A 27,729-nucleotide genomic window follows, 5' to 3' on the forward strand; every position below is an offset into this window, starting at 1 on the left:
GCGACACTGGTGAGGGAGTGTCCAAGAATGAGGTATGAAGGATTAGCGGATTGCTCGCACACAGGAGAGTTTTGTACTTAATACTGCTATTTCCTCGACTTAAAAATAGGCACTCATAAAAGCCAACTGTACGGCATATATGCAAGAAGTCAGAGACGCTCACTGCTGACATCTGCAGTGATCAGATATCCAACATTATGATGTCACTTAATGAAGTCCTATTAAATTCGGCAACAGAAACATCAGCGATCTACAAAGTGCCAATAGAGGCGCTATAAAAATATACAGATCAGCTGTGTTGGATGCATCTGAATTTTCAGAGAAAGGCCAAGAAAACATTACTTACTCGTAAAAGGTGTCACAGGAATGCATCTTTTCCCAGATACCGGCAGCAGTTCAAACATGCATCCATTAGGAGAATACTTAACACTTACACAAAGTGGGAGAAGTGTGGCGCAGCGGCCAGAGCAGCTGACGCCGGAGCACGGGGATCACTGTTCGATCTCCGGCGGCAGCTCAGCTCAGCATCATGCGACTCTGGGCAATAGCTCACTTAATCTCCCCAAGGGAACCCAGCACCTTGAAACCTTAAGGGGGATATGTTCACTTTTTACAAATATGGGTATTAATATTATATTATTACACACATTCAGCACAGTGCAAAAGAAAACAAAAAATCGCTATCATGGGGCCTGCGTTGACTGCATCATAATGTTTGGACTGGACTTGAGAGACGCACCAATGGCCCCATGTAAGCTAACAACATCAGCCAGGGTACGCCTCATCCAAACTCTCTCTATTTTGTTAACCTCTCCCGTATCACCTGCATAGTGCTGGCCTGCGCCCCATCTGCCCCCGATGCGGCACGGAACCGGCCGATTTTTACCACATGGTCTGGGGCTGTAATGTCCTATCTACCTACTGGACAGGTGGTCTACGAAGACCGTGGGTGTCCACGGAAAGGCACCAAGGTTTGGGGGAAATTAACTGGGCAGTTGGTCTAACATGATGTACCGTCTTCACAGCTGATTAGCAACACCTATGCAATGTTATATAAAACTCTGTAAAAATAAAAGGAAAAAAAAAAGGTGTATATATAGGTTTACTGTGAGTCAATAGAGTTGCCATGTTTGGAAACTGGACGGTGTATATTTTATGTCGCACTATGGTGTGTGTTTTACTCAAATGATTGACCACTGCGTTGTTGTTTTTAACTGGAAAACTAAATAAAATCGGTTTATCCACACACAAAAAGGAAAGGGAAAGGGTGGATGTTTGTGCAAGAGCGGGCAACTGGAAGGGTGGATGCAACACAGGTGGTGAGTGGGATGAGAAAGCAGCAACATGGGCAAAACCATTAACAAAAAAAAAAATCCTCAATCCCAGTGCGAGCAGCGAGTGACATGGGGGGTGGGGGAGAAGCAGCATGGACAAAAACTAATATTTTTTTACCTGTCGGTGCAGTTTTACAGCTTGAAGATCTTTCTGGATTCACTATGCTGTGCATTATTCCGCGGTCTAGTGGTTGGGTCCGGAATCGTAGTCTTCTTTCTTTCTTTTTCTTTTTTTCGTAGCCCAGGTGGGCGTCAACGTCCCACCTTCTGGTGTACTTCCTGTGAAGTCGGCACGCTTCCTGCGGAAGCTCCCACCTTTGGGCGCCATCTTCGGATTCTTTTTTCTTGTTTTTGTGTTCTGTTCGTGAATCCTTGGCATTGTTTTCAAGTTCTTTCTTAAAGTAAATTAATTTTCACTTTCTCTCTTAAAGTGTCTGTTTGTATTGTAGTCCTTGTATTTCCACCTTCTTCTCCTGCCTCCTCTTTCTGGTGGAGGTGGGTGGGTTGGCTAGTGAATCCAGAAAGATCTTTAAGCTGCAAAACTACACCAACAGGTAAGAAACTATTCGTTTTGCAGCATGAATCTTTCTGGATTCGCTATGCTGTGCATAGACTTTGTAGCGGTTTGTTATGTTTGTGGCAGCTGGGTGGAAGAGGAGCGTTGGTTGTTGAATATATGAGGTGCCACCAGGATCAGCGTCATGTTGCTGGTTCTGCATTTGCTGAGTACCCTGTGTATCTCAGTAGTATTGGGGGGGAAAGCATAGGCAAATGTTTTCGAGCAGCTTATCCATAGGGCATTCCCTTGTGAGGGTTTCCCTGGTTGCCTGGTTGCGAAGTATCAGCATTTTGCATTCTGGTGTGTTGCAAATAGGTCTATTGTTGGAGTCCCCCACTTCTTGAATAGCCTTTGTGTTTCTTGGGCATTGAGCTCCTACTCGTGGGATGCCGATGTCTGTCTGCTGAGCCAGTCTGCCTCCACGCTGTCCTTCCCTGGTAGGTGTATAGCTAGGAGGTCTATTTTGAGTGGGATGGCCTATTTCCAGATCTCCTGCGCTAGGTTGGATAGTGCGACTGATTGTGTTCCTCCCTGTTTGTTGATGTAGAACATGGGTACTCACAAACTTTCTCTCGGGGGCCAAATTTACAGTGTGGTTTGTGTCCGAGGGCCGCACCGGTGGGGGCGGGGTCAGTGGGGAAGGGGCGGGGCTAGAGCAACAAAACAAACTGACCATGAGGTTGATCATAGGTCCCTGCAGCGGACGCCTTCGTCCACTGAGCCACCAGACCCGGCATAGACACACATCTCTCTCCCTCTCCCCCTCTCTTCCCCTCTCTCCCCCTCTCTCTCTCCCTCCCTCTCTCCCTCCCTCTCTCCCTCTCCCTCTCCAACTCTCTGTCTCCCTCTGACTCTCCGACTCTCTGTCTCCCTCTAACTCTCTCACTCCCTCTCACACCCTCTGTCCATCTCTCCCTCTGTCTCACTCACTCTGACTCTCTCCCTCCCTCCCTCCCTCTGTCTCCCTCCCTCCGTCTCCCTGTCTCCCTCCCTCTCTCTGTCTCCCTCCCTCCCTCTGTCTCCCTCCCTCTCTGTCTCCCTCCCTCTCTGTCTCCCTCCCTCTCTGTCTCCCTCCCTCTCTCTGTCTCCCTCCCTCCCTCTGTCTCCCTCCCTCCCTCTCTGTCTCCCTCCCTCTCTGTCTCCCTCCCTCCCTCTCTGTCTCCCTCCCTCTCTGTCTCCCTCCCTCCCTCTCTGTCTCCCTCCGTCCCTCTGTCTCCCTCCCTCTCTCTGTCTCCCTCCCTCTCTCTCTGTCTCCCTCCCTCTCTCTCTGTCTCCCTCCCTCCCTCTCTGTCTCCCTCCCTCTCTGTCTCCCTCCGTCCCTCTGTCTCCCTCCCTCTCTCTGTCTCCCTCCCTCTCTCTGTCTCCCTCCCTCCCTCTGTCTCCCTCCCTCCCTCTCTGTCTCCCTCCCTCCCTCTCTGTCTCCCTCCCTCCCTCTCTGTCTCCCTCCCTCCCTCTCTGTCTCCCTCCCTCCCTCTCTGTCTCCCTCCCTCTCTCTGTCTCCCTTCTCTCTGTCTCTCTCCCTCTCTCTGTCTCTCTCCCTCTCTGTCTCCCTCCCTCCCTCCCTCTCTGTCTCCCTCCGTCCCTCTGTCTCCCTCCGTCTGCCTCACTTTCCCACATAGGTTATAGTTGGCAGCCAGAGCTCTGTAATGTTATATTCCAAAAGATACTCTGAGTCTAACAAGTAGCACTGGGCAGGGCTGTGCATGTCCTGTGCAGCCAGTTTCATATGCGTAGCGTGTAACTGTCCTTATCACGATACTGGACAATTGCTAAGACAAGAGGAAACATAGTTTCTGTGGAAAACGACAGCACAACCAAACATTGCGGTTAGGGTATGGGGTTGAGGTGTTATGTAGCCACCATTACTAGTGAAATATAGGCCTTGTAATATAAGGATGCAGTGTTCTGCCTCAAAGTTTGAAGTGAAACGCACAATATTGAAACTAATTAAAGTCGGATCTAACCAGAGGACCAGTTGAGAAACTCGTATTTGGCAGAGTATGAAAGTTGAAGCAGGATCGATCCACTTGAACTATCGCTCTTCAGCAGATGCACACCCCTCAGACAACACATTGAATCTGCTTCATTCAACATGATGGTGACCTACAATGGGAAGAAGAGAGCCTATGGAGGAGTTTTGATGCTCGGAGAGACACCAGCAGGAAGTGCAGCTAATGCCTTTGTGGCGGATAGTAAACACTGCTGGCCTAGGTAGCTGGCGGTGCCTGTCACTACAACCGAAGTGGAAGGCCCCACATTATCACATATTCTGTGCACTGCACCCAGGGATTCCAACCGGCAAATCAGGCCCCCTTAACAACAGGGCGTCAGCTGCACAGTAACGCAGCAGTGTGAGGATGCATTCTGTGCTGGGGAAAGGGCAGCAAGGGAAGGAGGGCCGCCCCATCATAACATAAGAGAGTCTATGATCTCTCACCTCCCTGACACGGCGTGCTGAGCCCTCAGTGGAAGGCTCGAGTCCAGGGCTCTGTCGGCCCTCACGCAGCACCCCTGGGCAGCACAGGGCTGCTATGTTCACTCAGGCTTCTCCAGCATAGGAACAGGTCAAGAGTATAATGAACTTTCTGCTTGCGCCGCTACGTACTGTTCGGCCGGTGTGAGAAGCTCTGCAGCCCAGGGCTTTTACTCCATTAATGGCTACACCAAAACTCGCGGACACAAGTTACAATAATAAACTGTGTTCGCCAAAGTTAGACACTGCTTTGCCTGGTGCACACCACGTTGGCCAAAGTACTTACTGCACTTTAGTTGAGTTCAGAATGCTGTCTTTGCGTCCCGGTCAGTGCGGCGGCCGCAGCGTGAGCCGCACAGGGACCAGCAAATCAAACAGCACACTGCATGATACTCTGCAGTGTAATTCCAATCCAGACCACCCGCGCGTTTTGCGCAGCCGCCCGTGATCACCTCGATGTCAACGATGCCTGTGATCCGTGGTGGCTATGACTATCCTGTCGGCGAGTGATTAATTAATCAGTCACTGGTCAATCTGGCCTCCCGCCGGTCCGGCAACGCTGGGGATTTTATTGCGCAGACAGTCAGCATCGCAGGACTCGACTCTGAGTGACCTTATCTCACTTCCTTTTCCTCCAGTGACCCGAGGCACTACGGCCACATTCGGATAATATTCCCGGGCCCCCCATGATGTGCCACAGCCAGTAACAGCAGCTAGGCAAGACGGCCTCACCCCCCCCCCCCAACCCCCTCCCTGTGACAGCTTCCAGGCGGGCGCACACAGCCGCACCCAACCATTTCACAGGTCTTTAAAAGACCATTAGCGTGTTAACGAGGCTATTTTCACCTCTCAGCTCCCCTGCAGCCCCACTCGGACTACGGCGGAAATCGCCCGGCCCCCACAGGCAGCAGAGTCTCTGAGACAAGCTCAGGTTGCAGACGGCCTTATAAAAAAAAAAAAAAACTCGGGTACGATCTCTGCAAGGTCCGCGGGCCGCCAGGGAAGGCTTGCCGGGCCGCCAGCGGCCCGCGGGCCGTACTATGAGTACCCCTGATGTAGAACATAGTTATAGTGTTGTCAGTCTGTATCAACACTCTTTGCCCGTACAGTTGTTTCTGAAAGGCTTTCAGGGCGAGGAACACTGTCTTTAGTTCCAGGTAGTTGATGTGCCTGATCTCATCTGTTGGAGTACACAGGCCATGCACCTTGAGTAGGTTCATGTGTTCTCCCCATCCCTTCTGGGATGAGTCTGTGGTGATGCTCACTGTTGGGTTTCGTGGTGTCAAAGGCTTCCCTTTGTTATGTTCTCCTTGTTCCACCACGCTATCTCCTCTTGCACTGCGTGCGTTACAACCACTAGATCTTCCCAACTCCCTGTAGCTTGTGACCATTGTTGTTACAGCCATTCCTGGAATGGTCTCATGTGTAGACGTATATTGGGGACTAGGTATATGCAGGACGCCATCATCCCCATGATCTTGCGCGCTGTCTTCACTGCCAGAGCTCGCCCCTTCTGGTACTGACGTGTCTCCTTCAGCAGGGCAAGTGTCGGTCGGGAACACTTTGCTCTGTATGGTGTTGATCTGTGCGCCTAGTAAGATCTTCACTTGCTCTGGTTCCATTGAGGATTTGCCCCAGTGTATTGAGAATCCCAGTTCCGTTAGCGTTTTTGTGACCCGTTGTGCATGCTCCTTGCATTGTTTGTAGGAACTTGCTTTTATGAGCCAGTGGTCGAGGTAGGGGTATACATGGATCCCTTCCCTCCTTAGGTGCGCTACCACGGCAGCCAGGCACTTGGTGAAGACCCTTGGTGCGGATTTTAGTCCGAAGGCCAGGGCGGTGAACTGGTAGTGTGCTTTGTTGATGGCAAATCTCAGTAGATGTTTGTGCTGTCTGTTCATGGGAATGTGTAGGTAGGCGTCCTTTAGGTCTATGGTGGACATAAAGTCCCCGTCCCTTATCTGAGGAATGACTTCTTGAAGAGTTGTCATCTTGAATTTTTGTGTTCTTATGTAGTGGTTTAGGAACCGTAGGTCCAGGATGGGTCTTAGGGTTTCTTCTACCTTTGGTACGAGGAAGTAGTTAGAGTACACACCCTTGTTTCTTTTTTTGAATGGTACGGTTTCTATGGCTTCCTTGTGGAGGAGTTCTTGTGCTTCATCTGTGAGTTGCGCTAGTTCTTTTGCTGAGTGCGTTTACCTTTTTGGTTTCCTGTTTGGTGGTTTCTTTTCTTTTCCAGTTCTATGCAGTATCCAAACTGTATGATGTTCAGTATCCATTTGTCTGTTGTTATTGTCTTCCACTCCTGGAAGAAGTGTTTTAGTCTGCCTCCTACTGGTGTAACATGTTCGTTGATCTTTTGTCCGTGTAACCCTTTTTTGCTGACTTTCTTGTGCCCCTCCTTTAGAGGTGTCGTGTGGGTGGGCACGGTTGGTGGTGCGGAGTCACTTTGAAGTGGGTTGCTGGCCCCCCCTTCTTGTTTGTCCTGGTCCATTCGCCCTCCCGCAAAAAGGACTGTCCCCAAGGCTGGTACTGCCAGGTTTGTTTTTGCTGGCCCTGCTGTGCTTGGTTGTCGCCCTGGTAGCCCTGCTGGAAAGTCTGATGTGACGTTCCCGGCTGGTTTCCCCCCTCTTCCGTTTGGTCTCCGTGTCGGTGTGCCTCTCCTCATTCATCTGAATTGCAAGGCCCCAATGGACCTTGCAGTTTCATTCTCCTTTTTGAGTTGGGTGAGTTTTTCATCCACCGGTGCCCCGAACAGTGTTTCTCCATTGAAAGGGGTACTCATATTGTTGTTCTGTACCTCCGGCTTGAATCCTGAGATCCACAGCCAGGCATGCCTTCTTTCTGTGACTCCGATGATCATAAGCCTGCTGGATGTGTCAGCCCCATCCAATGCCGATTTCAGGCAAGAATTTGCAATATTCTTGCCTTCCTCCACCAGGTGTGTTGCCCTCTGTTGGTATTGCTCAGGGAGGTGTTTGAGCAGTTGTCTGACCTCGTCCCTATGCTGGTACGTATGCCTGTTGAGTAGGGCATTAGAGTTGGCAAATAGAGAGGAATGCAGCAGTACACTGGCGCATTGCCAGTGTACTGGTGCATTCCTCTCTATCTTTCTTCCAGTGAGGTCTATCCTCTTACTCTGTCATGTGGTGGGCCTGAGTTTGTTGGAACGTTGGCTCTTTTTCTGGCTGTTGCTGCATTGATGGAGTCAGCTGTGACGGATCCCTGGATGTAGGGAGGATCCTTAGAGGAGTGTTTGTATTTTTTCTCTGTCCTGGGTGTGACAGACCTGCAGCTAGCTGGTTCTTTGAATGTCTCTCTCCCCTGGTCCAGGACACTTGGTAGCATGGGGAGGAATTGACTCCTGGTTTAAGTGGGGAGCAGGGTCTATAGGAGGAAGCAAGCTTTTGTTTTTTCTTCCTCCAGTTTCACTCCAAAAGTCGTTGTCGCGTTCCTGATGACCATGTTGTAGATCCCAATGTCATCTGGCGGCGAAGGCCTTGAAGGGTACGTCTCCACGGCCTCTTTCGGGCTTTTGGCGTCGAGGTCCTGCCAACCCAGGTCCTGCGTCACCGAGGATGCAGTGTCCAAACTTGTACGCTGGTCTTCTTCGCCTTCCTCGAAATAGTATAGGCCCTCTTCCTCTTGGGTGATCCTGGGGTTCTGGAGTTTTCGGCGGCTCTTCGGCGTCGAACTCATCCTCGTCCTTGACAATAGTCGTCGCCGGCTTCGATGGGATCGTGAACCTCTTCATCCGCTCGTCAAATTCTCTTTTCCTTTGCAGGACGTTATCCATTTCGGCCTCGAGCCTTCTCTTTTTCCTTTCCATCTCGGCGGCCTGTTCGGCGTCGAGTGTTTCGGACGATCTCGTAGACGTCTACTTCGAAGAAGCCTTCGGGTCCTTTTCCGTCGCCGTTGAGTGCTCCTTTTCGGGGGCGTGCTTCGACGACATAGGCTTTTCGTGTGTTTTCGCTGCCTGGGAGTCCTTTTCGAAGGATCCGCTGGGCTGTTTGTCCCTGAATGCAGCTGCGGCCATCGAAATTTTCGGCGCCAGTGTTCCTTTCGTGGACTTAGACTTAGTGGTTGACGTCTCTCCTACCTCTTTTGTAGTTTTCTTCTCAGGCTCTACGACCGTGAAGTCATCTGGTCCCTCGGCGATGTTGTCCTGTTCGTCACTGGAGAGGCCCAAGTCCCGAAGCGACGGGTGTTGGCCTTTGCCTTGCATGCTTTGGTTGATTATCCTCTGCCTCTCTTGAATTCTGAGGGTCTTCGGGGTGAAGACTGAGGAGGCGTTGCAATCTTTGCTTTCGTGGTCGACCGGCAGGCAGAGGTTGCAAACCGGGTGCTGGTCCTTCTGCGCGTATTTGTGGTGGCAATTGCGGTAGAATTTGAACAGAGTCTTTTCCATTCCTGCGCTCTGGGTGCCCCAAGTGTGCGCATTCTCCGTTGGACGTCCAAGTATTCGAAGTTCTCCTCTTTCTTCGTCGTCCCGGTGGTCTTGTTCCTGGATGTATTCTCCAAACTTTTTCTGTAGATTTCCACTTTTTCCTTCCTTTCTCCAAAAACTCTGGAACCTCTCAGTGACGATCCAGACCCAATGGCGGAAAAAAGAATCTGAAGAGGGCTCCCAAAGGTGGGAGCTTCCGAAGGAAGCGCGCCGATGTCACAGGAAGTACACTAGAATGTGGGCGCCCACCTGGGCTACGAAAAAAAAAAAAAAAAAAAAGAAAAGACTAAGATTCCGGACCCAACCACTAGACTACGGAATAATGTACAGCATAGTTAATCCAGAGAGATTCACTCTGCAAAACTAAATACTAAAAAAAAGTACCTTAATCGCAGTGCAAGGAGCGGAGAGAGACCCTAATTATGCAGAATCATTGTGTGCTTGGTCCATGCGCCATAGAAGAAACAAAGTAATGCTTTGGTGGCGCTGTCCAATTAGGAGGCAGTGAAGGAGTGAGACAGAAGCCAATGAATAATGAGCAACAGACGGGCTCCAGGTCCTTTTTGTAAATAGTGTCATATAGCATGCTCTCGCAGGCTTGACCCTAAAAAGGCAAACTGAAGGGCTACGGTATGTTTAGTCTTGCTTATGTGTTCTTTAGAACTGGTAGCTGTGGCTGCCAATACCGGAGTCCTTGACGCAAGTGCACTGGTACCTGGAGCGTCATCACGCAGATCACACTACGGTCTAATCTATTATTTACACCAAGAAACGGAAAGCAGGAGAAGGGAACATTCCATGTACCAAAAGCTGCTGTAGCGCAGACTCCTAATGGTGAGACATGTGGCACAGTAAGTGTAGTAGAGGTGATCCCAGTGAAAGGAAACGCTGGTCCATTGGTGCCAGGGTGAACATGGAGCACCAGCCAGGGTGTCCCCAATGCCAAAACAATGTTCGAGACACTCCTGCCCGAAGACAAAACTATTGCATATTGGGACTACTATTCCGTGTCCCCTCATGGATTTTATTCCCATTGCAATGTTTCCAAGAGGTAGCAGATCACCTGACAAGTCCGTAAAAACAGTCAATAAACCAACATGAGTGCCCAGACACTGGCTTAGCACAAGTCCTTAGAACTAGGTAGCAGTCAGTGACATGCCTTTAGGTAATTCACCAGAGATGGACAATTATTGCACACTGAATGCCAAGAGACCATATTTAAAGCAAGTGTGTCCAGAAGACAACTGATACTCACTAAAGGCATGGATGTTCAAAGAATAATTATTATCAAAGCATTATTCAGGGTGTTAAAGCTGTGCCCTTTATCAATTGCCCAGCCCACAATTATGCCACCCCACGCACTGAAATGCCATAATGAGAGAAAGCGCAATTAACAGCTACAAACTCCTCTAAACGGAGCCCCTTTGGACTCCACTCACAGATAACATCATCAAAATCCCCCACTATGCCAAGGATGCACAACTCGACTTGAAAGTTTCCTTTGCTACAAAAATACAACACCTCAAACACTGCTGCACCTCATCCTGACGTGATGTCCAGCACCTACCTGAAACTCAATCCAACGAAGACAGAATTCCTGTTATTTGAAAAGGACAAGTAAGACACAGTAGAAACCTGTCTATGACTTAAACATGACAGCTTCACACCCTCATTTTCACCAATTCACTTAAATTCACAATTGACACCAACCTCACCTTCTAAAAAAAACACAGCAAAAAACAAAAACACAAAGACTGTTTGGTAATAGCGAACAGCTTTCACAGCATTAAAAAAAAAAAAAAAAAAAACTGAGTTTTTTCCTGAAAGAGACTTCAGAGTTTCTGTTCAAGGCCCTCATACTCCTGCATCTGGATAGTGCTAACGCCATGCTCCTTGGCTTTCCAGACTTGAGGGCAGTCCACTTGTTAGTATTGCTTCATGCAATGGATAAGGTGTACACTATCACTTCACCCCTATCCTTAAGGAACTCCCTTGGGTCGCCCTGCTTGTGCACACAAACCAGCTGCATCATTTACAAAGCCATCACCACTAGCACCCCCCGCTTATCTCGAGGAGAAGCTCGGTTATTCTGTCTGCTCTCGGCACAACCACCAACAGTATACAATAAGACTAGAAGCCAAGACAAGGAAGCTAGCCTTGTTCACCCATGCACCTAGGATCTGGAACAAAATCTCCATATCTATCAGGACCACTCAAATTTAGGAAAGAGTTGAAGACGCACCTCTTTAAAGAACATATTGCAATGCAGTAAGAGTATGTTTCTGCTCCCAGGATGCAGGTAATTCTTTGATTCATTAACTCTACACGTCAGGTTGACCCAGAACAGTGCTCCATTGCCCTTTGAGCAGGTTCACATTATACAAATATCAAATGCATATGCTCCTACCATGTAGGCAATAAGGCTTTGGGGTGCCGCTCGCTAGCCGTGGTGAACTGTGGACTCTCTTATCCTGCATTCTTGGGAGCTTGCCTGTCCCCTGAAAGGAGCATTGTGACCAGCGCTTACCTGAGGCGCTAACCTGAGGTGGAGGAACGCTAAGGGCATCGCGGGCACTGTTGTCCAGCGAGGACGGGGCCGGGACTGCGAGGCCCAGCATTCCAAGCGGCCAGGCAATCGCCGCAGCTGGAGCCTCTTCCCCGCCTCTCAGCAGCGCCTAAAAACAGCTCGCGGGCCCCGCTTCGCGGGCGCCGCTCGCTAGCCGTGATGAACTGTGGACTCTCTTATCCTGCATTCTTGGGAGCTTGCCTGTCCCCTGAAAGGAGCATTGTGACCAGCGTTTACCTGAGGCGCTAACCTGAGGTGGAGAAACGCTAAGGGCATCGCGGGCACTGTTGTTTAGCGAGGACGGGGCCGGGACTGCGAGGCCCAGCATTCCAAGTGGCCAGGCAATCGCCGCAGCTGGAGCCTCTTCGACGCCCCGCCTCTTCCCACTTAATCCCACTAATCCCCGCGCACGCGGGACGCGCGCGGGACGAGGACCGGGGCGAAGCCCGGGCAAAGGGCGGGCCGTTTGAGGCCGGATCGGGCCACCCCCCTAAGTTTTTGCCTATCAGAACACTTCAACCTCAAAAACTTGCCTGTCTACCCTGTGAAGTTCTGCTCGAACAATATGGCAACGAGGGAAACAAGAAGCAAGGCAGCCACCATGGTCACAGGTACTCTGGATAATTTTCTTGCTAAGGCCAATACTGTGGTACACATGGGTCTTACAGTCTTAGAAAAACATATAGCAGAAGGGATTGAAAGCTCGCACCTGGTTTCCCCGGGGTCATCTTTTAACGTTAGATCATCACAACAGCTGGATGCTACACACTTATCAATTATGGATAGCATCGATCAAACTATAGAGTCAGTACTGCAGCAGTTGAGGACACCATCTAACTCACACAGGGATCGAGACTCAGTCCACATCCTTGATGGGGTGGCATCTTCCCCAACTCCACAGACAGTTCTATTCAGGGACATGGGGAATGGTTCTACTGCAATGGATTACATGGGTCTCCGAGAGGACGCTGTCCCGAAAAGGAAAAGATCGAGGAAGTCTAGAGGTGCTAATAAGGCTAAAGTAGATCCCACCCCAAATACCGCTGATGACAGCATTGACGCCCCGGGAACTTCTTCCTTTGGGAGCGTCACTGAAACGGCGAGTCCTGTAGTCCCCGCCCCCAACCTCAAACCCCTCCATACTGGTCCATTTATCTTTGGAGGGGGACTTCCAAACACCTTAGAGCATATTATCTGCTCACTCACTGACATCATTAAAAATCTTTTGGATCCCCTCTCGCTCAAATTGGACTGCATTGAGGTTAGACTTCTAGCAATAGAAAAATTAGGTGGTTGTGGGGCTGATCAGCAATGGTTGCGACTAAGCGCAAATGGAGCAAATGGAACTAATGCTGGGATCTCTCTCCCGCCTAGTGCTTCTACCACTGTGGTTCCAATCCCGCCAACAACTCTTTCCACGGAGAATGCTCCCACAATCACCCCTCCACACCCTGCCCCTGTACCTCTCCGCAGGCAACTGCCTCCTGTGCCGCCAGTTAGGAGGTCGAAGTTACCTACTTCGCCTAGCTCATTGGGACAGGTGAGAACGCCTAATGTAATGGCTGACTGCCCCAATCGGATAGGCAACAGCCTTAACCGGCGAAAAGCAGTTAACTTGCCTCCCGAGGCGGCGGCCTATACTGTAATCCTGATGGGGGTACCTGAGCTCTCCAGCAACGTGGTGGAATCTTATGACTCCCTACGCAATAAAGTAATTAGCTGGCTAAATGTTCAACGGCCCCTACCACCCAATCTAAGAGGAGAAGTACGGATGGTCAGAAGGGTCCCATGGGTTGGGTATACTGTGAAGAAAAATGGGGGAGATTGTATTATTGTAAGCTTCAGGAGTTCTCAGGTTGCTACTTACATTTGCAATTGGCTTGGGAGTCCAGGGAACACATCTATAGAACTGGTCCCCCTGTCGTTCTTCTATCCCATTGTACGAGATGCAACTACGAGGAGGGACGACGGCTGGACCAGGGTGGGATTTGCTGTTGACGGGTCAAGGTACAGGCCCACTCGCTGTGATGCCCCTGTCTATGCCAATCATGCTCACCCCAATGGATACAGTTGCCTCGACCAGGTTGACTGACTCCAGAAGGGTGCATCTGTGGGGGACATTCAAGGTGTAGCTTCTGAAACCGTTGGGTTGGGAACAGGAAGAGATGTAACTAATATCACCATCCGAAACCTTGACGCATCTCCCTCGGAGAGCATAACTACCAGCAGTTCCCGGGATCATCCAGTCAATTTATCCCAGATTCTACTTGGTCCTAATCTAATATTCGAAGCTCCATCAGATCTTGGAATATTACCAGATAGGTCTGAACCATCACCAGATAGGTCTGAACCACCACTACTAGGTATTGCCACAGAGGACCAGGGGAATGGCATCTAAGACTCCCGTAGGACCCATGAAGGTCCTCTCCTGGAATGTGGCAGGTATTGCCAACAAATTAGACACAAATGATTGGGTTTCCCTAGTAGGTACCAGCGACATCTGTCTCTTTCAGGAGACTTGGGCTAGGGAACCCTATCTCAGAGCAGGCTACGCAACCTTCTACATTAACGCTAAGTGGAATGGTAAAGGGAGGCCTTCCGGTGGATTAGCTGTCTGGGTGGCTAGTCACATTGGCTGTAATGCGGAGATAGTACCTTCTTTCTCGGAGGACATACAATGTGTTCTCCTTAAATGGCCCAATGTCTTCAATCTGGCAATTGTTAATGTGTACTCACGCCCAGTCAGTGCGTCCATGGAATCACCCACTTTGGATGATCTTTCATCATTTCTGGGTCAACTCCCCACCGACTGTAAGATATTGATGGGTGGAGACTTTAACTGCCACTTCGAACCCCTCGAAGGTTTGAAGGAGGGCGCCCTAACTGCTGAAGAAGATTATTGGGGGATCCCTCCATGCCAATCCCCTCATCCTAAATCATGGTCCCCTCTAGCAGTGCAGATTATGTCCCTGACTTTGAACTTTGCCCTGAGGGCCTGTAATGATACCCCTTCAACGTGCACCTTTAACAGGAAGGACCACGAATCATGCCTGGACTACATTTTTGTAGATACAGGCTTGTGGTCCAAGGTCCAGGATTTTAGGGTTATAGAAGTATCAGACAGCGACCATAATGCCCTCTGTCTAGATATGGCTCACCCCGCCCCTGCTGTAGGGTCGTCATCTATTGACCCCAGTGAAGACCTAGGGAACCTGGTTCTTAGCACCAATAGACGCAGGGTAAGATGGGGGAAATTAGTAAATTCAAAAGAGAGCATAATTAAGATTTATGAATTAGCACTCCCCAAGCTAGACGAAATAGATGGACTGATTAACCAACCTAGAGCCACTGATTTTAATGAGAAAATAGCCCAAATTCACACAGATTTAGTGGGAACTTTAGGAGAGGTTTTTTACCCAGTGGTGGTGCCAAGGAAGAAAAAGGCTCGAACCTCAGCTTAGTACAACTCCACCTGTAAAAAGATTAAGACCGAGCTGATCTCTACAATAAAATCCGGCACTAATAAGGACAAGGTTACTGAGCTTAGACGCAATTACAGGGAAGCCATGGCACAAGCAAAGTCAGAATGGGACTGGAATAGATGGCAGGACCTCTCCCTACCACTAGAAACGAGGGACTCTAGAAAATTCTGGTCTCTGGTTAACACTGGCTCAGGAGAACCAAAAACAGCAGTGGAGCGAAACATCGCTGCTTTGGTATGGGAATCCCATTTTAGTAAATTGTACCAAGATACTCCTGAATTTGCTAATGAGGTGGCCCCTGATATTACAAATGACCCCGCAGCTGGACTAGAATTTACATTGGGTGAGGTAGTTAGCTCCATAGAGAGACTGGCGTTGGGGAAGGCCCCGGGACTCGACAGATTGCCCGGCGATCTGTTTAGATACCATCCAGAGATCTGGGGCCCGTACCTTCTAATACTTTTTAATTCCATCCTGGGAGGCATGGAGATCCCCTGTACTTGGCTGGGGGCAGAGATAGTACCAATTTTCAGAAAGGGCTCTCCTCTGCTCCCAGCCAACTACAAGCCGATCAGCCTCATAGATGTACCCCAAAAACAATTTTCTCGCCTTCTCCTGGACCACCTTCTAGACCGGATGGAGGACAACGCGATTCTTAGTCCCCTCCAGGCGGGCTTCAGGAAAAACACGTCCACCATGGATCAGATTTTCCGCCTCGTCCTCCTCTGCTGGAAAACAGTGAGGATCGGGGGGGGGAGTCTGTACATGGTGTTCGTGGACCTGAGGTCCGCATTTGACTTGGTTCCCCGTAAGAAACTATGGGAGGTTCTAAAGGAGCTGGGTATTCCTTCCCAACTACTGTATGCTATAATTAGGCTCCACGAAGGCAATTTTGCTCAAGTTAGGTGTGGGAGGGATGGAGCGTTGTCCTCTAGGTTCCCAGTTCTCAGAGGGGTAAGACAGGGTTGCGTTCTTGTGCCGACCCTGTTCTGCCTCTTTGTTAACAGTGTCATACTCCATCTTGACAATGTCAGGGACAACGATGCACCCTTGCTGGCAGGCAGGAGGGTACAGGCTATCATGTTTGCCGACTATACCCTCCTGCTTTCCAAATCCCCGATGGGGATCCAACGGATATTAGATGGGTTTGGGGTTTTCTGCAGGCAACACGGTCTGGAGATTAATACAGAAAAAAACAAATTCATGATATTTAATCCCTCCTTTACAACTAGGCCTAATCCAACACTGGGTTCTGCAAGGCTGGAAAGGGTAAAAACGTTCCAGTATCTGGGGGTAACTCTACATGAGAATTTATCATGGGGCCCTCAGATAGCCAGATCCCGGTTAAAGTGGTCTCAATTGTCGGGGGCAATTCTGAAGGTCGCAAATACATCAACCTTTAAACCCATCAGTCCAGCTGTGGGGATGTATAAAACAAGCCAAAGCGGCCGCATCCTATGGTAGTGAGTTGTGGGGTCACAAAGCCGGGACAGAACTTGTCAGAGTAGAAAATAACTCTCAGATGCCTTTTGGTTCTTCCGCAAGGCACACCCTTGCTACCACTAAGACTAGATCTGGGGCTCCCCTCGATAGGGGACGAATTGGAACTAAAACCGTTGAGGTTCTTGCACAGGCTTTGGTCCACTGGCGAACTTGCACATTACAGGGAAGACCTCAAGCACGTCATGATTCTTAACCAGCGCGACAGAATCCCGTGGTTGGCCTTTATCAAAAGAGAACTTCGTGGTTTGGGACTTCCTAAGTTATGGGAGGTTCCTGAAAGAGGCTGCCAAAGGGTCCCACGCAAAAGGCTGGTTGAAATATTTAAGGAGAAAAGTCTAGTCTCTTGTTGTGTGTGCACCTAAAATCGGCACCCTGACTGAACAATTCCTGGATTCCAAAAATTCTTATCATTTTGAAGGCTTTATGGACATCATATTTCCTATTATGGCAAGGAAACTGTTCATTCAATGGAGGCTAGGCACCCTGCCCCTGAAAATTTTCACTTGCAAATGGACAATGCGGGATGATAAAATCTGTCCTGGGTGCAATAAGTACGATGAGGAAGAAACTCACGTATTGTTTTTTTGCCCAGCCTACACTAGACCGAGGAAATACTGGCTAATGCCATTGTGTAGGAACTTGGGCATAAGAAACTATTTACATTCATACAGAATACTGAAGACAAGTACCCTGCCCCATATAGTTTTTGCAGTTGCCAAGTTTATAATGGCCATGTGGCAGATAAGGGGAAAAATACCAAAAGACTGAAAAGTGAAATGAATTGTAATGAAATCGCTCCTCATACCCAGACTCTCCAAGAAAATGAACTACTTATGAAATGTACCATGTCATGTTTTTATTGTATGTCGGATGTGTTTTAAATGTTTTTAATGCTTTTAATGAATGATTTATGGTCTCAAATGGCCGAAATAAAGAATTTTTGGATTGGATTGGATTGGCTTTATGACCCATCCACGCAGTCTCACCTAAAGCAACCACAAGCCGACTGTCCTGATCGGTTGATTCCACTGACCTTAGAGTGCAAGCAACTGTAGATAGTGCCATTATGTTAAGAAGTCTGATTGGCTGAACTAACTTCAGCATTATATACAGAATGATGATTATTACAAGGTTCGTGGACAGAGGCGTTTGCAGTGCTAAGTTAAGGTGTGGCACAAACACAACCTTGTTGGTAAGGGACACTCAATGGAGCTTTATTCAAGATGGTCTGGAAAAGAGGCACATAGTCGGAAATTTTCCAATGGCAAGATGCTTCAATTCTTTGGTCCTTCAGTTAGAAAGGAGATTCCAGATTATTCAGCGCTGTGGTAAGAAACGGTCCATCAAATGTATGTTTCTTGAACAGCTGAGGGAACAGATTGGAGGCAGAGCAGGATCAAATGTGTGTTCTGAGCAGGTGTTCAGCGTTTGGGCCTGCTTGGTGGGGGTTATCCAGAACCATGGTGTTGGTGTTTTGAATGTGATCATCAATTTTACGAGGCGCAAGTTAAAGATGTCATAGCCTGTGGTATATGGTATTTTAGTCCCAAATTAACTACTAATTTCAGTTGTAAACAATTCCTACTTTGCTGATGTGGGTCTTCGGAATGCGTAAGTAGAGATTACTGCAAGAGTCAAGGCAAGAAATTAATAGCCTGGGTAAAGGCATGACTGGAGCATGTCCAAGAATGTGGTGAGGATTTTGGCCAGTTTTCTTTAGGTGATGAACATGGCCTGTTTGGTAACAGCATTAATTTGGTTAGCAGAGGATAGATAGTTATCACAAACAAGCAAAGCCAGCAGACGAGGCTGGCATTTTGAGCCCCAAGCAAAACATTCAACAAAACCTGCTCCACTGAAAAACAAAAAAAATTGCTTTCTGAAAGCAATGCATTTATTATGTAAAATAGTCCCTCGTGCAACTGCAATGCAAGCACTCCATCAGAAGTGGGATGAGGCACTAAACAACATGCAACGAAAAGCATTACTCCTTGTATATTCAAAAGAACTGGAAATGAAGGTCTTGCAGACAGCTACATTGTCAAGCTAGACCTAATTACATCAAGATTCTTTAAGGCAGTTTGTCATGGTACTGGAAGTTCATTAGAAGAGCAGGAAAGGGGAGAAGTGGAGTTTAATAGAATGTTCAATTTGAGTTAACCCAACGTAGCGTTAAGTGTCATCTGCATACCACTGGAATGAGCCCTGTAAGAACTCACCATTGCAAAGTGCAGGATATGAATGAATAATCATCAAGTTTGACCTCCGACAGGATTTAGGAGAAATAAGAATTTTTTTAGGTTACATCTGTCATAGCTAGAAGTGGGCTGAAGGTCCGTTCAAAAGGATTCCATGCGTGATCATGTCAAAAGCAGCCGACAAGTTCGGGATCTACGACTGCTCACATTAGGCTGGCAAAGAGCCTGTGCTGAAAGGATTTGTTTGCAGATGGACGGCAGATTCAGTGCCACTGAATAGACAAAACAATCGCAATCTGAACAAGGGAATAGCGTAACAATCCCGTGCAACGGGGCGCTGCGGTGGGTGATCACGGAGGGTTTTTTGGGTAATGGCCTGTTAAATCGTTGCTTAACTTGTGCCAGTGGTTTCCGGTACTCAGCACCGGCACTTATGACAGTCTGCCACATGGTGGTGTTGTCTGTCTAATTTTGGAATGAGCACAAACGTTTAATAATTCTACGTAGATTACCAATGACTAAACACCTGCTACATTAGCAGGCGCCGGGAATATACCCAGGAACTCGAGGTACAAACTCATTCAAACATACATCATACAAAGGGCATATCTCTCACCGGACAAGATAAATAGGTATTTCCACATCGCCACTTCAGCATGTCCACGGTGTCAGCACCATGATGCAGATTTGCTGCACTTGCTGTGGGCTTGTGCTTCCCTCCAGAACTATTGGCGAGTAGTAGTCACGACATTAGCCACATGTACAAACACGGTGATGCCGCTGTCCTGGGAGGTTTGCCTTTTAGGGCTTTACACCAGATCCAAGAAGTGTAAGGTCACCTCCAGGTTCCGAGATCGGCGCCTCATCACGGCTAAACGTCTCATAACTAAAAAAAATTGAAAAAAGCCGCCCAACCAGACACTCAGCTGGAAACATTTGTTTGCAATATGGGCACAAGCAGAAAGTACGGCATTACATAAGGAGGAGACAGCAGGACTTGTAAATACCCCATTGCACAGAGCTGGGACACACTGGCGGCTGCCTTGCCGGCTGGCAACCAGATAACGCGGCTGACACCACATTATCTGCAAAACTATGACACACCCCTCAGACCCACATCTCTTGGTCAGGGGGATGCAACTCGGCCCAAACACCATAGACTGAGCTGGTGTGGTTTACCCCAGCCTGATATGGATATCTATTAGCATCTCACTCGCTTCTAAGCATGGTAGTCCTAGTTGTTGGCAAACTAATATGCCTTGATGTGTGCAATATCTCACTCGCCAGATTTGTGGCTAGGCGGAAATGTACCGATAAGAATATTCTCTCTTGTTTTGGTAGTTTAATGATGCGCTAGCAATATTATTTGTATTTCATGGATGGCAGATATGTTTTATAGGTTTTATGTTTCAGTTTATATTAAATGTTTGCTGAAAATGTGCTTTATTGGTGTTAAAGGGTGATTATTACCTATGCTCCATCGTCACATAAGTCCCTTCGCCTATTAAACAGGAAATAAATGATTAGGTCCGACCGACTGTCAGTCTGTAGGCATACAGTGCGTATGCACGAAACCCTGTCGGGACTGTTTCGTGAGTTTTATCTAGAGAACAACGTGAACCACAACAACACTATTTGATAAAAGCAGGATGCAATCACACTGAGTAATGGCATGCAGAGGTATTGGCACATATTCTCATGTAAGATATAACTGTTTGTATTGGTGTACAGCGTATTGTGTTATTAACATATTACTGTGCGGTGTACTACTACTCTGATCATGGGTTTGCATTTCCGAAGTCAGATTCCAAACATATCTGTACGAATTGACGATGACAGTCTTGTTAATGTAAAATACCAATAAAGATATTTAAACTAAAAAATGACTAACACCTGCCACCCAAGACATTCTTATAGCTTATGGTCACCTGGAGTAGCCTGAATTGTCACACTTGTAGAAGTGTTACAGTTAGTAGTTGTATTGGATCTGTTATTGGCAGCTGACAAGGGGCCCAGACATTTATTATATATTTGTTTTGTTTTTTACAAATTAAGCACTGGACTAAGAATGAATGGGTAGCAGTATGTTTATGATCAGATCTGCTTGCTTGACCGAGGCATAGATGATGTTTTGCACGTGCGGCCAACGTTCAATGGTAATGACCTTAATAGAGATCAAGGAGGAAGCGGTGATCGAGTCAGGGGAGAAAAAGGATACAACTCTGTTGTATTGGTTTCATAGACCGACATTCTGAAAAAAAAGCAGTAAGAGACAAGCTGGTCTTTTGAAATATTTTAAGTAAGTCCAAGAGATGGTAGTTTTTCATGTCAAAGTCACGAAGGGAGGAGAGAGGACCTAGTGGCTTGTTTACTTAACTTCTACCGCGAAGGCTTCAGTGTTAGACCCTGGCACTTGATAAAACAAGCATTGGCATGGCCAATAGGTCTCGCCTTTGGGACCTATAAGTATTTAGTTATGCAGCACAATATCCTTGGTGCAACAACATCAACTGTTGCATAGCTAAACACTTATAAGGTCCCAAAGGCGAGACCTATTGGCTATGCCAATGCTTGTTTTTGGTAGGCACAGGGAGATTACGTGATTTGCCTAGAATCACAGGATTTGGAGTCGACTCCGGGGCTGGAACCTTGGTTTTCCAGCTCCAAAGTCAGTAGATAGCCATGAGACCACATCCTCCCCAATGATTCTACTCCTTTCATGTGAAGCTCCATAGCCTCCAGCTTCACCTCCATTCTAGTAGTGGACTTTTTCATCTTCTCCAACTTTTTCAAAAGGGGACCCAAGGCTCCCATCATCTTTCTGGTCCCTGCCTAGATTCCAAACCAGTATCTTCATCAGCTGCCAGATTCCTAGTGAACGGTGTAAAGAGATGCGCCGCCTTCTTCTGTGGTTTGCCTGCCAAACGTTGTTCTCACCACTCTGACAAAATACATCTGAACCTCACATCTGAACCTCAGAAGTGCAGTCGATGACAAATCCGAGACCCATGCAAGAAGGGTGCCTATTACAATAAAGTCAAGCGCTTTTGGTCCACAGAAGTAGCAGGAAGGCGCAGCACAGATGCACTTACAATCACCAATATATAACCTTAAAGACAAGAGCAATGAGCTCTGTTGTAATTGGAGCTTATTTCATTAATTGCCGAAATCTGTTAAGAAGACCTTAAAGATTTTCTGCAGTATTTCCGAAACGCTGTTCTCCCTATTAAATGTGCTATACGCTCCGTTCCTCCTATAAACACATTACAATACCGATAAGGTCATCGGTTGAACGGGGGCGTGCGCGTCCACGAGGTGCAATCGGCGCTCGTGCCCCGGTCTGTGGTCCCTTCAGAGCTAGGTGGGCAGCAATAGGTCTTTCGCTAACGCGAGACCTAAAAAGGGGAATTCTGGGCTAAATCTCCCTGTAACCTGGCTTTAATTAAATCGCCCACACACCGCGCTGTTCTGTGTTTAAACCTCCTGTTTCTAAAGTTCTCTCTAAAGTATTCTGCAGCTCCATGAAGTTATATTTGCATGCTTCTAAATACACCCAATATAAACAGCCATTGGCCAAGCCAGTAGGTCGCACCTTTGGGACCCATTGGCTGCACAGAATCCCTGATGGAGAACAGTGGGTCCAACCATGGGGCGTTTCTGCCATGTTAACTAATTGCCAGCTATTCCACCCATTTTTAAGGTCCCACCTGCTTGAATCCTCTCCTACCCGATCACTTAAGCAGGCCAGTCCACATTAGCCCTCCAAGCAGGGTAAAGACTGCAGACCTTATGGTATTAATACCCTGAACCAGGTCTAGCCCCATCACACTAAGTAACCAAAAAAAAAGAATGTGCTGTGCATGCTCAGTTTCCTTCCTGTGCCCTCTAGCCCCATAAAACCTCATATCCCTTCCACCTTATCTGTCTTAGCCACAACCTACTCTATTTTTATAGTGAGGCGGATGGCGGTGCGAGTGTATCTGGAGGGGAAGCTGGGGCCCTCAAACCCACGACAGCTCTGCCATAAAGGCGGGTGAGGGAGGGTCACATTTGTGTTGCATACCACTTCCTCTTTCCACAACATGTCACTTATTCCACTAACGAAGCGGAACTCATAGCCTTGTCCTCAGGCGAGGAGGAAACACACATTAGGGCATGAGGTAACCTGTAGCTGCAACATGGATGAATGAAAGCACCAGACTCCCTCTCCTTGACCCACCGACTGTCAGGGCCCACCAGGTTAGGAAACTGTGCATCTGCTGGACACAGTGTGGGGTCACCCTAAAGACACCATGATATACAAGCGAGGCTGGTGGGAAGCAGTTGACTTGGCAATCACAACTGGGTAGGTTGGAAGATAGAAAGCCACCTCCCTCTCCCAAAATTGGCCACCTGTACCCACACCTGTGTGCGCTGCACCATGCATATATCCAGTACCATAATGAAATGGAAAACCAAACTGCGAAACCATAATAGAGGAAACCAAATCATGGAAAAACATTTTTGTGTTAAGATAATTTATGGAAATACAAATAAATCGAAAATTAAAAGGAAACATTCTATAGGAAAGATAATTGTAAAATATATCCATCTGAAATGAAGTTACCCGAGATAAAACACTGAAACAAATACCTCCAACAAAACTGTTTCTACAAGCAAGACCTACAACCACTGCATTTACATCTTAAATACAAAATCCTATTTCGAACCGAAAGACAGTCTATGACATGGTTTCTAAGAAATGGTAAATGCTTTTCATTCTGAAAGATTTCATTAAAACAGTTCAGGTGAAATGGTTTCTCAGTAATGGAATTCCATGAAATCATTCTTTCTTTGCAATCTCTCACACACCTGCAACATAACACTGGGTGTCTGTAGACCACAGAAAGCATGAATGCCTCCAAGGAGTTCCCTTTCCAGCTGCCTGCGGTACCTGCCATGGTAACGCAGATGCAGGAAGGCCTGGTATGCTCGGCTTCAAGAGCTGCCCTTACACCCTTCACTGACAGGCTGGAAGAGGACATGGTCTACATGGCATTAGACCCTTGCTACCGTCATCAGCTCCCAGCTATGCACTTGTGAGGCTGGAATTCTTTTAAGGGCTCGGGCAAATCACCGGTAAAGGTGCAGGAGACCCTGTGTCAAATCAAATCAAAATATTCTTTTTTGTTTTAGTTAGTTAAAACCGTAACAATATACTCGTAGCATAAGATATTTATACTGAGTAGGCCCTGTGTATCTCTCATCTCCCCGGACCCAGCCGGCCCGCCACAGGAGGGACACCAGGCGTCTGTCCTCCACCTGTCCCACGCTGCTACCGGTGGACGTGTTCCCGAGGACATCTCAAGTGGCCCCCGTGGCGTGAGTCTGACTTACGCCTGGTACCCAAGCCTTCAGCAGCTGCTTTTATTTACTCGTTCGACCCGTCCGGTGGCTGCTCCGAGCCTCCACCACCCCTCATACAAGACTCAGGTGTTAATCGTACATTTTGGGCCGTATCTATGTCACGTTTTCACATTAACCGCTCTGGAAAGGGTTCCCTGAAGATTCCGTGTGCGTAAATCTATTTTAGCCGATCATCCTGCAATCGGTCATGGTCACCCATGATGCAGGATGAACTACAGCAACTAAAAGATGCGGGCCGCCGCCTTTCATTGTAGTGTTGTGTATTGCAGCATTTGTATAGTGCCTCTCACTCCCGACGATGCCCCGAAGCACAGTGGGAATAACAGGTAAAAGACGACTCGTTTTGCGTGGCAGTGGGACGTGGGCGCGGTTATTAAACGACCTACTCTCAGGGTCTGAATATTAACGCTGCTTTACTTAAAGAGCAGAAGGTGCTCGCGCGGCCCCTCCATTAGAAGTAGTAGGCCTCAGGTGCTACGTGGCAGGACACCTGCTTCCGTGGGGTGGGGGACACCTCCCGCCGGTGATGCAAGGGTTTGCAACCGTGCTGCCGCCATGATGTAACCCAGACACCTGCTCGGGGACCCAAGGGGCGGGCGGCCCGGTGGTGGTTACTTATGGTTTGCTCCCTAGTGGGGCCGGGGTGTGAAAGGAGTAAAAGGAATAATATCCAGGTGATGTCGCCGGAAGTTCCTGTGCGTGAATTCGAGGGAGGGGCGACTCAAGATCACGTGTATGCATGTTAGGAGCGAGTGCAACACCGGTGAGTGGACATGCGATCAGTGGGGAATTTCTTTCAGAGTATTACTGACTACTAATCCAACGGAATGGTCTGTTAGTGCTTAGGAAATTATTACCACGCAGAAGGCTGCTTATTTTATGGAGGATGACACCAACCCCGCCACCATTCAAGCCTGAAACCCCCAAAGAAAAGTCGAGTGACCTGTGCCAGAGAGTAATTCAAGCATTTCCCCCATCACCTTGTGATCGCTGCAGCAGGGGTTTATCCTACTGAGCTAGTGGCATCCGCCCATCATAAACTTTCTGTAGCTTCTAGTCCAGTTATGGAGCGGGAGGGGGGGGGGGGGGGGGGGGGGAGAGAAGGGGGCTGAGTGAAGCACTTTGTGCATGGGTCAGGGTGAAGGGGCATGAAAAGGACCCTCAGCTCTGTCAATTACCCCAGCACACAACCCCCACCTATGGATCTCAGACTGTGCCAACACACTAGCCCTCCTTCAGGAAACCCTCTGATAAACAGCCCGCTGAGAAAGATCGCAGGTTCTCCCTGCCCTCCAAGAGTCCAGGCGCACCTGCAGACAACTGGAGAGAAGATGCAGTGCTCGAGCAGCAAGACCCTCGCAGACTACGCAGTCTTCAAAACTGCCATCACCACCACCTCATCAGAGCCACAAAGAAAACTACCATACAGGAACGTATTAAACACCAACAGCAGCAAAGAACTCTTCAACATGATCAAAGAATTTACCAAAGCCAGCACGGATGCCTCCTCCCAAGCCCTCTGCAACTTTACCACCTTCTTCAACCGAAGATCGCAGACATCTATGACAGCTTCGCAACACTGGACCCACCCATCCCACCCGTAACCACTGCACCCAAATGGTTCAGATCCCAGCCAACCGTGCTCAATTGGACGTCCCTCACCACTGACAACACCTTACGGATCATGAAGACCATCCACTCTGGAACCCTCTCGAACCCCTGCCCCACCACATGTTCAACCTAGCCAGCACCACCATCGCCTCTGAACTCTGCCACACCATCAACGGCTCCATCGCATCCACCACATTCCCTGAAGACTGGAAACACGCAGAGATCAACCCACTGCTGAAAAACCCCTCCACCGACCCGACGAATCTCAAGAATTACAGACCCATCTCTCTGCTCCCCTTTCATGCCAAACTCATCAAGGCCATCAACGCCCAACTCACCAAATTCATTGAAACAAACCACATCTTGGACACCTCCCAATTAGGCTTCAAAAATAACCACAGCACCAAGTCTGCACTCCTCGCCACAACAGACTAAATCCGGAATCTCTGCGACCGAGGCAAAACCGCAGCTCTCATCCTCCTGTAACTCTCTGCCGCTTTCAACATCATCTCCCACCACACCATCTACGCAAAACTCAACGACGCCAGCATCTGCGGCAAAGCCTTCAAGTGGATCCTCTCCTTCGTCACCGGCTGAACTCAGTCAGGCTCCCCCTGTTCTCCTCAGAACCTACAGAGATCAGCTGCGGAGTCCCTCAGGGCTCCTCCCTGAGCCTCGCCCTCTTCAGCATCTGCATGGCCCCGCTGGCCGCCATAGTCCGAAACCATGGACTAAACAGTTGCTATGCAGATGACCCCCAGTTAATTCTCTCCCTCACTGACGAACCGACAGCAGCAAAGAACAACTTCCATAACGGGATGAAGGCAGTCATCATCTGGATGAAGGACAGCTGCCACAAACTCAACTTGACAAAACCGAAGTTCTCATCCTAGAAACCACCCCTACCACCTGGGACAATTCCTGGTGGCCTGAAGCGCTCAGAGCCCCTCGCCCACCCTCACTGACCACACACGTAACCTCAGCATCATTCTGGACTCCTCGCTCTCAATGAACCCCCAAATCAACGCTGTTTTATCCTCCTGCTTCCAGACGCTCCGCCTGCTTCGAAGGATCTTTAAGTGGTACCCAACAAGTCCAGAGGAACAGTCACCTAGGTGCTGATCAGCAGCAAACTCTACTACGGCAATCCACTCTTTGCCAGCACCACCCAGAAGGTCCAAAAGAAACTGCAAAGAAGTCAGAACGCCACCAGGAGACTTATCCTAGACATCCCCCGCCGCAGCCACATTGCCGGTCACTGGAGAAACCTCCACTGGCTCCCAATCAACAAAAGAATCACCTTCAAGCTCTTCATGCACACCTACAAGGCCCTCCACGACATCGGACCTGCATACCTCAACCACAGTCTTGTCTCCCCTTCTGCCCTCCCACCATACACCTTTGCTTCGCCATCCTGGCCACTATCACACGGATCCGCAAGAACACAGCCGGAGTGTGATCCTTCTCCTACCTCACAGCAAAGATCTGGAACTCTCTTCCTCTGCATCTCAGGCAATCACCCACACAGCCTTAATTCAGGAACAACCTTTAAAACCTGGCTCTGCAACTTAATTATTGATAAAAGAGAGCGACCAAGTGCACACCGGTTTCTTCCGATTATTTCACTGTAGAGTTTAGTCATTATTTAAACGTTTTGCGTGCCGCTGGGAAGCGTGGTCTGCCCTACCACCACGTGCTTGTAAACACATCAAAACTGGAGCGCAGTAACACTCCTACACCGGACGCACAGCTTGATCCTTGATTCATAACAAAGATACCACAAATGTGTCCAAGTTTCATACATTTTATTCCATGTAATCCAAAATTTCATGTTGCTCATTTCTTTTTATCATGTTACATGAGATGCACTTATGTATTCAAAAGCTTCTAATGCGGCAGATATGCCAATCCAGGCCTTTTTCTGGAACACGAAGAATACATAAATCATCCTCAGTAGTTGGTCCTATATACCCAATGCATTTCGGGCTTTCCATAGCCCTTCGTCAAAGGTTCACTACAAGTTTAAAACATCAACATTAGATTGTATATTCAGACCTCAGTGCATTCAGAATGCTTAACAATACATCAAGAAATTCATGCCTTGTTTTGAAAGTGCCCCCATAATCAACGTTCTCCCTCTATATGCATGA

The 27,729-nt window shown here is 48.4% G+C and overlaps 1 protein-coding gene across 6 annotated transcripts in view; it reads right to left on the reverse strand.

Moving 5' to 3' along the window:
* KDM6B (lysine demethylase 6B) overlaps positions 1-27,729 on the reverse strand; it is a 960,064-nt gene that overhangs the window by 340,391 nt on the left and 591,944 nt on the right. The window lies entirely within an intron of this gene.

Source organism: Lissotriton helveticus, chromosome 12 (genome assembly GCF_964261635.1).
Source record: "Lissotriton helveticus chromosome 12, aLisHel1.1, whole genome shotgun sequence".
In the NCBI taxonomy this organism is placed as follows: domain Eukaryota; kingdom Metazoa; phylum Chordata; class Amphibia; order Caudata; family Salamandridae; genus Lissotriton; species Lissotriton helveticus.